Raw genomic sequence first — 13,136 nt, forward strand, 5'->3', positions numbered from 1 at the left:
ATAATAGTGGTGAGAGTGGGCAACCTTGTCTTGTTCCTCATCTTAGTGGAAATGCTTTCAGTTTTTGACCACTGAGAACGATGTTGGCTGTGGTTTTGTCATATATGGCCTTTATTATGTTGAGATAAGTTCCCTCTATGCCTACTTTCTGGAGGGTTTTTATCATAAATGGGTGTTGAATTTTGTCGAAAGCTTTCTCTGCATCTATTGAGATGCCCATATGGTTTTTCTTCTTCAGTTAGTTAATATGGTGTATCACGTTGATTGATTTGTGTATATTGAAGAATCCATGCATTCCTGGGATAAACCTCACTTGATCATGGTGTATGATCCTTTTATTGTGCTGTTGGATTCTGTTTGCTAGTATTTTGTTGAGGATTTTTGCATCTATGTTCATCAGTGATATTGACCTGTAGTTTTCTTTCTTTTTGACACCTTTGTCTGGTTTTGGTATCAGGGTGATGGTGGCCTTGTAGAATGAGTTTGGGAGTGTTCCTTCCTCTGCTATTTTTTGGAAGAGTTCGAGAAGGATAGGTGTTAGCTCTTCTCTAAATGTTTGATAGAATTCACCTGTGAAGCCATCTGGTGCTGGGCTTTTGTTTGTTGGAGGATTTTTACTCACAGTTTCAACTTCAGTGCTTGTGATTGGTCTGTTCATATTTTCTGTTTCTTCCTGGTTCATTCTTGGAAGGTTGTGCATTTCTAAGAATTTGTCCTTTTCTTCCAGGTTGTCCATTTAATTGGCATATAGTTGCTTGTAGTAATCTCTCATGATCCTTTGTATTTCTGCAGTGTCAGTTGTTACTTCTACTTTTTCATTTCTAATTCTATTGATTTGAGTCTTCTCCCTTTTTTTCTTGATAAGTCTGGCTAACGGTTTATCTTCTCAAAGAACCAGCTTTTAGTTTTACTGATCTTTGCTTTCGTTTCCTTCATTTCTTTTTCATTTATTTCTGATCTGATCTTTATAATTTTTTTCCTTCTGCTAACTTTGAGGGTTTTCTGTTCTTTCTCTAATTGCTTTAGGTGTAAGGTTAGGTTGTGTATTTGAGTTGTTTCTTAAGGTAGGATTGTATAGCTATAAACATCCCTCTTAGAACTGCTTTTGCTGCATCCCATAGGTTTTGGGTCATTCTGTTTTCATTGTCATTTGTTTCTAGGTATTTTTTGATTTCCTCTTTGATTTTTTCAGTGATCTCTTGGTTATTAAGTAGTATGTTGTTTAGCCTCCATGTGTTTGTTTTTCTTTCAGACTTTTTCCTGTTATTGATATCTAGTCTCATAGTGTTGTGGTCAGAAAAGATACTTGATATGATTTCAATTTTCTTAAATTTACCAAGGCTTGATTTGTTACCCAAGATATGATCTATACTGAAGAATGTTCCATGAGCAATTGAGAAGAATGTGTATTCTGTTGTTTTTGGATGGAATGTCTTATAAATATCAATTAAGTCCATCTTGTTCAATGTATCATTTAAAGCTTGTGTTTCCTTATTTTCATTTTGGATGATCTGTCCATTGGTGAAAGTGGGGTGTTAAATTCCCCGTCTATGATTGTTACTGTCGATTTCCCCTTTTATGGCTGTTAGTATTTGCCTTATGTATTGACGTGCTCCTATGTTGGGTGCATAAATATTTACCATTGTTATATATTCTTCTTGGATTGATTCTCTTGATCATTTTGTAGTGTCCTTCTTTGTCTCTTGTAATAGTCTCTGTTTTAAAGTCTATTTTGTCTGATACGAGAATTGCTACTCCAGCTTTCTTTTGATTTCCATTTGCATGGAATGTTTTTTTCTATCCCCTCACTTTCAGTGTGTATGTGTCCCTAGGTCTGAAATGGCTCTCTTGTAGACAGCATATATACAGGTCTTATGTTTGTATGCATTCAGCCAGTCTGTGTCTTTTGGTTGGAGCATTTAATCCATTTACATTTAAGGTAATTATCGATATGTATGTTCCTATTACCATTTTCTTAATTGTTTTGGGTTTATTATTGTAGGTCTTTTCCTTCTCTTGTGTTTTCTGTCTAGAGATGTTCCTTTAGCATTTGTTGTAAAGCTGGATTGGTGGTGCTGAATTCTCTTAGCTTTTGCTTGTCTGTAAAGCTTTTTATTCCTCCGTCAAATCTTAATGAGATCCTTGCTGGGTAGAGTAATCTTGGTTGTAGGTTTTTCTCTTTCATCACTTTAAATATGTCTTGCCACTCCCTTTTGGCTTGCAGAGTTTCTGCTGGAGGATCAGCTGTTAAGCTTATGGGGATTCCCTTATGTGTTACTTGTTGTTTTTCCCTTGATGCTTTTAATATTTGTTCTTTGTATTGAATTTTTGATAGTTTGATTAATATGTGTCTTGGCCTGTTTCTCCTTGTATTTATCCTGTATGGGACTCTCTGTGCTTCCTGGACTTGATTAACTATTTCCTTTCCCATATTAGGTAAGTTTTCAACTATAATCTCTTCAAATATTTTCTCAGACCCTTTCTTTTTCTCTTCTTCTTCTGGGACCCCTATAATTTGATTGTTGGTGCGTTTAATGTTGTCCCAGAGGTCTCTGAGACTGTCCTCAATCCTTTTCAGTCTTTTTTCTTTCTTCTGCTCTGCAGTAGTTATTTCCACTATCTTATCTTCCAGGTCACTTATCCGTTCTTCTGCCTCAGTTATTATGCTACTGATCCGTTCTAGAGATTTTTACATTTCATTTATTGTGTTGTTCATCATTTTTTGTTTGCTCTTTAGTTCTTCTAGGTCCTTATTAAACATTTCTTGTGTTTTCTCCATTCTATTTCCAAGATTTTGGATCATCTTTACCATCATTATTCTGAATTCTTTTTCAGGTAGACTGCCTATTTCCTCTTCATTTATCTGGTCTGGTGGGGTTTTGCCTTGCTCCTTCATCTGCTGTGTGTTTCTCTGTCTTCTCATTTTGCTTCACTTACTGTGTTTGGGGTCTCTTTTTTGTAGGCTGCAGGTTCATAGTTTCCATTGTTTTTGGTGTCTGTCCCCAGTGGCTAAGGTTGGTTCAGTGGGTTGTGTAGGCTTCCTGGTGGAGGGGACTAGTGCCTGTGTTCTGGTGAATGAGGCTGGGTATTGTCTTTCTGGTGAGGAGGTCCACATGTGGTATGTTTTGGGGTGTCTGTGGCCTCATTATGATTTTAGGCAGCCTCTCTGCTAATGGATGGGGTTGTGTTCCTGTCTTACTAGTTGTTTGGCATAGGGTGTCCTGCACTGTCGCTTGCTGGTCGTTGAGTGAAGCTGGGTGTTGGTGTTGAGATGAATATCTCTGGGAGATTTTCACCGTTTGATATTACGTGGAGCTGGGAGGTCTCTTGTGGACCAGTGTCCCGAAGTTGGCTCTCCCACCTCAGAAGCACAGCACTGACTCCTGGCTGCAGCACCAAGAGCCTTTCATCCACACGACTCAGAATAAAACGGAGAAACAAAAGAAAGAAAGAAGATAAAATAAAATAACGTAAAATAAAATAAAGTTATTAAAATAAAAAATAATTGTTAAGAAAAAAAAGTTTTTAAGTAATAAAAAAAAAGGACAGAGAGAACCCTAGGACAAATGGTAAAAGCAAAGCTATACAGACAAAATCACACACAGAAGCATACACATACACACTCACAAAAAGAGAAAAAGGGAAAAAATATATACATATATCGTTGCTCCCAAAGTCCACCTCCTCAATTTCGGATGATTCATTGTCTATTCAGGTATTCCACAGATGCAGGTACATCAAGTTGATTGTGGAGATTTAGTCCGCTGCTCCTGAGGCTGCTGGGAGAGATTTCCCTTTCTGTTCTTTGTTCACACAGCTCCCGGGGTTCAGCTTTGGATTTGGACCCGCCTCTGCATGTAGGTCGCCTGAGCATGTCTGGTCTTTGCTCAGACAGGATGGGGTTAAAGGAGCAGCTGATTCTGGGGCTCTGACTCGCTCAGGCAATGGGGAGGGAGGGGTACGGATGCGGGATGAGCTTGTGGCAGCAGAGGCCACCGTGACTTTGCACCAACCTGAGGCGCGCTGTGCGTTCTACCGGGGAAGTTGTCCCTGGATCATGGGACACTGGCACTGGCGGGCTGCACAGGCTCCCGCGAGAGAGTTGTGGATAGTGACCTGTGCTTGCACACAGGCTTATTGGTGGCTGCAGCAGCCACCAAGTGTATTACTTAGTGTCTCATGCCTGTCTCTGGGGTCCGCGCTGATAGCCACAGCTCGTGCCCGTCTCTGAAGCTCCTTTAAGCAGCACTCTTAATCTCCTCTCCTCGCGCACCAGGAAACAAAGAGGGAAGAAAAAGTCTCTTGCCTCTTCGGCAGCTCCAGACCTTTTCCCGGACTACCTCCCGGCTAGCTGTGGCGCACTAGCGCCTTCAGGCTATGTTCATGCCACCAACCCCAGTCCTCTCCCTGGCATCCGACTGAAGCCCGAGCCTCAGTTCCTAGCCCCGACCCGTCCCAGCAGGTGAGCAGAGCAGCCTCTTGGGCTGGTGAGTGCCGGTCGGCCCTAATCCTCTGTGCGGGAATCTCTCCACTTTGCCCTCTGCACCCCTGTTGCTGCACTCTTCTCTGTGGCTCCGAAGCTTCCCGCTCTGCCACCTGCAGTCTCCACCCGTGAAGGGGCTTCCTAGTGTGTGGAAACCTTTCCTCCTTCACAGCTCCCTCCCACTGGTGCAGGTTCCATCCCTATTCTTTGTCTCTGTTTTTTCTTTCTTCTTTTACCCTACCCAGGTACGTGGGGAGTTTTTTGCCTTTTGGGAGGTCTGAGGTCTTCTGCCAGCATTCAGTAGGTGTTCTATAGGAGTTGTTCCACATGTAGATCTATTTCTGATGTAATTTTTGGGAGGAAGGTGATCTGCACGTCTTAGTCTTCCGCCATCTTGAAGCTCCCCCGCTCTTCTTTTTTTTTTTTTTTTTTTTTGTGGTACGTGGGCCTCTCACTGTTGTGGCCTCTCCCGTTGCAGACCATAGGCTCCCAAACGAGGCCACCATCACTCTGATACCAAAACCAGACAAAGAAGTCACAAAGAAAAAAACTACAGGCAAATAACACTGATGAACATTGATGCAAAAATCCTCAACAAAATACTAGCAAACAGAAGCCAACAGCACAATAGTAGGATCATACACCATGATCAAGTGGGGTTTATCCCAGGAATGAAAGGATTCTTCAGTATACGCAAATCAATCAATGTGATAAACCATATTAACAAATTGAAGGAGAAAAACCATCTGATCATCTCAATAGATGCAGAGAAAGCTTTCGACAAAATTCAACACCCATTTATGATAAAAACCCTCCAGAAAGTAGGCATAGAGGGAACTTACCTCAACATAATAAAGGCCATATATGACAAACCCACAGCCAACATAATTCTCAGTGGTGAAAAACTGAAACCATTTCCTCTAAGATCAGGAACACGGCAAGGTTGTCCACTCATGACAGTTATTTAACATAGTTTTGAAAGTTTTAGCCACAGCAATCAGAGAAGAAAAAGAAATAAAAGGAATCCAAATCGGAAAAGAAGTAAAGCTGTTACTGTTTGCAGGTGACATGATACTATACATAGAGAATCATAAAGATGCCAGCAGAAAACTACTAGAGCTAATCAATGAATTTGGTAAAGTAGCAGGATACACCATCAATGCGCAGAAATCTCTTGCATTCCTATATACTAATGATGAAAAAATCTGAAAGAGAAATTAAGGGAACACTCCCATTTACCATTGCAACCAAAAGAATAAAATATCTAGGAATAAACCTACCTAGGGAAACAAAAGACCTGTATGCGGAAAACTATAAGACTCTGATGAAAGAAATTAAAAATTATACAAACAAATGGAGAGATATACCATGTTCTTGGCTTGGAAGAATCAACATTGTGAAAATGACTCTACTACCCAGAGCTATCTACAGATTCATTGCAATCCCTGTCAAACTACCAATGACATTTTTCACAGAACTAAAACAAAAAATTTCACAATTTGTATAGAAACACAAAAAACCCCAAATAGCCAAAGTAATCTTGAGAAAGAAAAACGTAGCTGGAGGAATCAGGCTCCCTGACTTCAGACTATACTACAGAGCTACAGTAATCAAGATAGTATGGTACTGGCACAAAAACATAAATATAGATCAATGGAACAGGATAGAAAGCCCAGAGATAGACCCACGCTCGTATGGTCACCTTATCTTTGATAAAGCAGGCAAGAATATACAGTGGAGCAAAGACAGCCTCTTCAATAAGTGGTGCTGGGAAAACTGGACAACTACATGTAACAGAATGATATTAGAACACTCCCTTACACCATACTCAAAAATAAACTCAAAATGGATTAAAGACCTAAATGTAAGGCCAGACACTATAATACTTTTAGATGAAAACATAGGCAGAACACTCTATGACATAAATCACAGCAAAATCCTTTTTGACCCACATCCTAGAGAAATGGAAATAAAAACAAAAATAAACAAATGGGACGTAATGAAACTTAAAAGCTTTATTAGCACAGCAAAGGAAACCATAAACAAGATGAAAAGACAACCCTCAGAATGGGAGAAAATATTTGAAAATGAAGTAACTGACAAAGGTTTAATCTCCATAATTTACAAGCAGTTCATGCAGTTCAATATCAAAAGAACAAATAACCCAATCCAAAAATGGGCAGAAGACCTAAGTAGACATTTCTCCAAAGAATATATACAGATTGCTAACAAATGCATGAAAGGATGCTCAACATCTCTAATCATTAGAGAAATGCAAATCAAAACTACAATGAGGAAAAAAAAAAAAAAAAAAACTACAATGAGGTATCACCTCACACAGATGGTCAGAATGTCCATCTTCAAAAACTCTACAAGCAATAAATGCTGGAGAGGGTGTGGAGAAAAGGGAACCCTCTTGCACTGTTGGTGAGAATGTAAATTGATACAGCCACTATGGAGAACAGTATGGAGGTTCCTTAAAAAACTAAAAATAGAACTACCATATGACCCGGTAATTACAGTGCTGGGCATATATCCTGAGAAAACCATAATTTAAAAAGCGTCATGTACCACAGTGTTCATTGCAGCACTACTTACAATAGCCAGGACATGGAAGCAACCTAATTGTCCATCGACACTTAGGAGATCAGCTTGGTGTTTTGACACCAAGATGGGTGGGATAGGGAGGGTGGGAGGAAGACACAAGAGAGAGGAGGTATGGGGATATATGTATATGTATAGCTTATTCACTTTGTTATATAGCAGAAACTAACACACCATTGTAAAGCAATTTTACTCCAATTAAGATGTTAAAAAAAAAAGAAATGGTATTGGCAGTGGTGAAAGAGAGAAAGAAGAGTCTAGGATGACTCTCAAGATTGTAATGTGATTTTCTGCGTGCTTTTTGAAGCCATTAACAAAGAGAGGGTATTTTGAAGGAATAGGTTTGGATGGACAAAGGTGAGTTTGGTTTTGGACATGCTGAGATTAAGTCATCCATGAACCCTAGCTGGAGAATCCTGGAGTGGTGCTCAGAAGAGAGGTCAGAGCTAGAGATAGATTTGAGTTACCTCGATGGGGTATTCACTGATGCTGTGGGAATGAAATAGGTATTCCAGAGAAAGGATGTGAAGAAGAGGGGCAGACTTACTGTGTACCACTGAGGAATAATTTAGATAAGAAAACGCTTGTTCTAAGTCTTTATCCAAAACTTGAATCACCTGAGGGATTTATATTTTAAGATACAGGAAGGGAAAGTAATCTAATTATTTTGATGTCCATTTGCTCTGATTTATTTATTCTGCTGGTATCAGGAGAACTGATGTTGAAATGCCTTAAAATAAGTTCTATTTACAGCTCTCTGTGAGTCTGGAAGTCACAAAATCTTTGTAAATTTTCCAAGTCTTTGAGAACAGCCTTCATGATATGTGCTTTCAGACCACAGGCATATGGTGAGAGTTTGCTTGCCTTCCAAAAGGAGACGTTGAGAAACAGGAGAGTTTGGTTATAGTTTAGACAGTTTTTGAACTGATTTAGCAGTAATGGGTCAACTCTGTTTTAATGACTATATTTTATTTTCTTGAGAACATACACTGTGGATGTTCTCATGGATTTCCATATATATATTTCAGAATTTTAAAAATTTTATCTGGCATGTAGTCCATTCATATTCATGACTAGACATGTGAATATGGTCATTTTAATGATGTAAAGCAAAAACACTGTATGTAATTGTCTTGTAATTGACGAGCTCAAGTTCTAGCCTATTTTTTATTTTTATTTATTTTTTGTGGTACGCGGGCCTCTCACTGCTGTGGCCTCTCCTGTTGCGGAGCACAGGCTCCGGACGCGCAGGCTCAGCAGCCATGGCTCATGGGCCTAGCTGCTCTGCGGCACGTGGGATCTCCCTGGACCGGGGCACGAACCCGTGTCCCCTGCATCGGCAGGCGGACTCTCAACCACTGTGCCACCAGGGAAGCCCTAGCCTATTTTTTAATTGAAATAGATTTGACATACAACATTGTATAAATTTAAGGTGTATATGTTTTTTGATACATTTGTATATTGTAGTATGACTGCTATTGTAGTGATAATTTGCACCTCTATCACATCACATGAATTGTCTTTTTTTAGTGGTTAGACTCATTAAGTTCTAGTCTCTTAGCAAGTTTGATGGTTGTAATACAATGTTGTTATCGATATTCTAGCCTGTTTTCTTCTTATATTGGGTTACTATAAAAATGTGTCTGCCAAAACCACTTGTAAACAAGTAGGTAATATGAACAGATTCTCATGTGAATTGATCTGTATGTTTACCAGCAAATAGATACATTTTGTTCTTATAAGACAAATAAACAACTTTTTCGTATTTGTAGTGATATTTTAAGTTGGTAGATAAAATAGGGGAGATAATACAACAAAATCTTCTGTCAGTTTTAATAATAGCAAATGGGGTTTCTGTTGCTCTGTTTGTTTATGGTGCCCTTTTGGAAAAAGGCATTTTCTGAGGCCAGAAAAAAAGTGATTTTTGAGAGGCCATACAAAATGTTATTTCAAATTTAAACGTAATTGAAATATATTAGCAAAAACTTACTCATATCAGAAATGAATTCAGGAACTCATTGAATGCCAAAATTGTTTATACCTAAGAAGAACAGAATCAGAACTTAGCAGTAGATTTCTAGACACTATTTTCAAAATAATTTTTTGTGTGCAATGAGAAATTAGCAGGCATATATGTTTTATATAGTTATGGTACCTTTTCCTGTAAATAGTGTATTCTTGAAGAATTGAATTTAACTTGAATTTTTAATAGATTGTATTGAATAGAATAAATAATAAAATATTATTTATTAGAATAATAATAGAATAAATAGAATAAACTAATACTAATAAAGTTTACCCAAAGACACAGAGCCAGTAAGCAAAACTCAGATCATAAAGATCATAAAGACTTCAGAGCTTACGTATTTAAAAACTTTTATTTTATATTGGAATATAGTTGATTTACTATGTTGTGTTAGTTTTGGATGTACAGCAAAGTGATATAGTTATACATATATCTATTCTTTTTCAGATTCTTTTCCAATATAGGTTATTACAGAGTATTGAGTATAGTTCCCTGTGCTATTCAGTAGGTCCTTGTTGATTATCTATTTTATTATATATAGTAGCGTGTATGTGAATCCCAACCTCCTAGTTTATCCTCCCCCGTCTTTCCCCTGTGGTAACCATAAGTTTGTTTTCTATGTTGTGAGTCTATTTCTGTTTTGTAAATAAGTTCATTTGTATCATTTTTTAGATTCCACATGCCATTTGTCTTTCTCTGTCTGACTTACTTCACTTAGTGTGATAATCTCTAGGTCCATCCATGTTGCTGCAAATGGCATCATTTCATTCTTTTTTATGGCTGAGTAATATTCCATTGCATATATGTACCACTTCTCCTTAACAGTTTACATATTTAATTACCACCCTATGTGTGATATTCCTGTTTCTTGGAGTGTGGGTAGAGAACTCTGAGCTTCCTGTCAATTTCTTGCTCCCTTTCTTGTAGGGCTCTCTTCCATCTTTGCAAAGTGATCCGATAGAAGTAAATGAATGGGAAGTATGGAAATGTCATTGGCTTAAATGTAAATTAATAGAATATACAAATTGAAGGTACAAATGGTGGAAGTACCAGAAAGTTATATACTATTGCTTTCTTTGTGAGTTTACCCTTTGTGTGATTAGGTCTTGCAAATTGGTGGCACCAATTTCATGAGATTTGAGGAGTAATAAAAGGTCTGTTGATTTTTATCTTTATCCACCTTAGTGTGAGTTTCAAATCCTTTGTTATTTATTTATTTTTATAAAGGTACAATTTACATAGAGTGAAACGCATGAATATTAATTGTACAGTGCAGTGTGTTTGACAAATGCATACACCCATGTAATCTATGCCTTTTTCAAGATGTAGAAGTTTCCATTCTCCCCAGAGAGTTGTCTCTTGCCCTTTCCCAGTCAATCCCCACACCTCCCTCTCAGAGTTCTATCACTGTAGATTAGTTTTGTCTGTTCTAGAACTCCATATAAGTGGAATTATGCAGTGTGTTCTCTTTTGTATCTGGCTTCTTTAATATATACTGTATAATCTTTGAGATTCATATTGACTGTGTGAATCACCACTTTTCCCCTTCTATTTCTGAGTGGTATTTCATTGTAAGAATATTATTATAATTTGTTTATTCATTTTCCTGTTGGATGGATATTTGTGTTGTTCTCCTTTTTGATTATTATAAATCAAGTTGCTGTGAACATTCTTTTTTGTTTTTCGACTTGAAAGCATTTTATTAAACATTTTTGGATGTTGCTTCCTACTTTTAAGTATAAAAAAGGCATTTCAATATAAACAAATATATAATGAAGTCATCTTCCTTTATGTGAAGAAATATGAATGAACTTTGCATTAATATTTAAAGGCAAAGTAGTTCATTGCCCAAACTTTAAATATCTCAAGAGCACAACAAATTCTGAACACACTAAGATCATGTTGCTACTTCAGTATTCTTGGGAATGGTGAGTGATTAGTTGGTCTGTGGTTTAGGATTGGTTTCCATTCTTGTTTCTTGAGCTGCTTCTACCTCTGAGAGCTTTTTATCGTTTTCCAGTGTTTGTTGAAGTTCATGGATGGTGCTAAGAAGAACGTGAAACTGTTTCCTTCTCAATTCCAGCTTATCTTCAATACTTCATTTAATATGTGAAAGATGCTCTAATTCCTTTCCCAGAGCCTGGAGTTCCTTTAATGTCTCATGCCTGTCTGGATGACACAGAATCACTTTGGCCAATGCGTCATATTCTTGGCTATCTTTTTGCATTCATTTTGCTTGAAGAATTTGCTTTTTGCACTCAGCGATTTTTTCATGTGCTCCAGCAATGCTACCTTCTATTTCTTTGTAAATTTTTTCATAATTTTCCATTTCTCTGAGATTCATATCATATACCAGCAAACTTTTGCCCATTGAAAATTCACATTGGGACAGTGTGCTCAGCATACGTTGGTACTGGCTGTATCCCTCTTCCTGGGATCCAGAGTTGTGCCACTTAATGAAACTTTTCGCTAGCAGATTAATTTTCCCATCATCTCCAGTGCCATCTCCATCAATGAGGAGACGCTTCCGTATGACTTCGTTATCAGTCACGGCTCCCACGTGCACGGTGGCGGTGGCCACTGTGAACATTCTTATACAAGGTTTTTTTTGCAATCAAATGTTTTTCTTTCACCTACGATTAGAATTGCTTGGTCATAGGGCAGATGTGTTTTTAACTTTCATAAGATGCTGCCAAACCATTTTCCAAAGTGGTTGTTGTTGTATTTTATATTCCCATTTTATATTCCCATTAGCAATGTATGGAAATTCCCCTTGCTCTAAATCCGCTCCACATTTGGTATTGTCAGTCTCTTTAATTTTAACAATTTTAGAAGGTATCTTTTTATAATTTTAATCTTTTCAACCTTTCTGTGAGATTAGAGTTTTAAACTGTTCTGTATTGTAAAAGCAATATATTTTACAGAGTTTGGAAAAGACTGAAAATTTTAAGTAATAATGTAAAAATTACCTATAAGTCCGCAATTTAGTTTTCTAAACATTTAGTAGAAAATTATTTTCATATATATAAATTATAATCTTATACTCTTTTGTCATTAAATATGCCCCCAAACCTTGAATTTTATGACATAATATTATTATACTATAGAGTATATTATAATTCATTTTACCATTTGTCAAGTTTTTGGGATGTGGATTGCCCCTAATTTTGTCCCGATATAAATAATACTATGTGTGAAACATTCTTTTTTTTTTTCTTTTTTTACAGTTTTTTTAAACATCTTTATTGGAGTATACTTGCTTTACAATATTATGTTAGTTTCTGCTGTATAACAAAGTGAATCAGCTATATGTATACATATAACCCTATATCCCCTCCCTCTTGCATCTCCCTCCCTCCCACCCTCCCTGTCCCACCCCTCTAGGTGGTCACAAAGCACCGAGCTGATCTCCCTGTGCTATGCGGCTGCTTCCCACTAGCTATCTGTTTTACATTTGGTAGTGTATATATGTCCATGCCACTCTCTCACTTCGTCCCAGATTACCCTTCCCCCTCCCCGTGTCCTCAAGGCCATTCTCTACATCTGCGTCTTTATTCCTGTCCTGCCCCTAGGTTCATCGGAACCTTTTTTTCTTTTAGAGTCCATATATATGTGTTAGCATTTGGTATTTGTTTTTCTCTTTCTGACTTACTTCACTCTGTATGATAGACTCTAGTTCCATCCACCTCACTACAAATAACTCAATTTCGTTTCTTTTTATGGCTAATATTCCATTGTATATATGTGCCATATCTTTATCCATTCATCTGTCAGTAGACACTTAGGTTGCTTCCATGTCCTGGCTATTGTAAATAGAGCTGCAATGAAAATTCTGGTACATGACTCTTTGAATAATGGTTTTCTCAGGGTATATGCCCAGTAGTGGGATTGCTGGGTCATATGGTAGTTCTATTTGTAGTTTTTTAAGGAACCTCCATACTGTTCTCCATAGTGGCTGTATCAATTTACATTCCCACCAACAGTGCAAGAGGGTTCCCTTTTCTCCGCACCCTCTCCAGCATT

The 13,136-nt window shown here is 37.7% G+C and overlaps 1 protein-coding gene and 1 pseudogene across 1 annotated transcript in view; one reads left to right on the top strand and one right to left on the bottom strand.

Annotated features, from left to right (window-relative positions):
- The window catches only part of GPR158 (G protein-coupled receptor 158), a 324,536-nt gene that overhangs the window by 195,843 nt on the left and 115,557 nt on the right, over window positions 1–13,136 (top strand). The gene's annotated exons all lie outside the window — the stretch shown is intronic.
- LOC137205812 (THO complex subunit 7 homolog pseudogene) lies at window positions 10,983–11,665 on the bottom strand (annotated as a pseudogene).

Source organism: Pseudorca crassidens, chromosome 1 (assembly GCF_039906515.1).
Source record: "Pseudorca crassidens isolate mPseCra1 chromosome 1, mPseCra1.hap1, whole genome shotgun sequence".
Lineage (NCBI taxonomy): Eukaryota > Metazoa > Chordata > Mammalia > Artiodactyla > Delphinidae > Pseudorca > Pseudorca crassidens.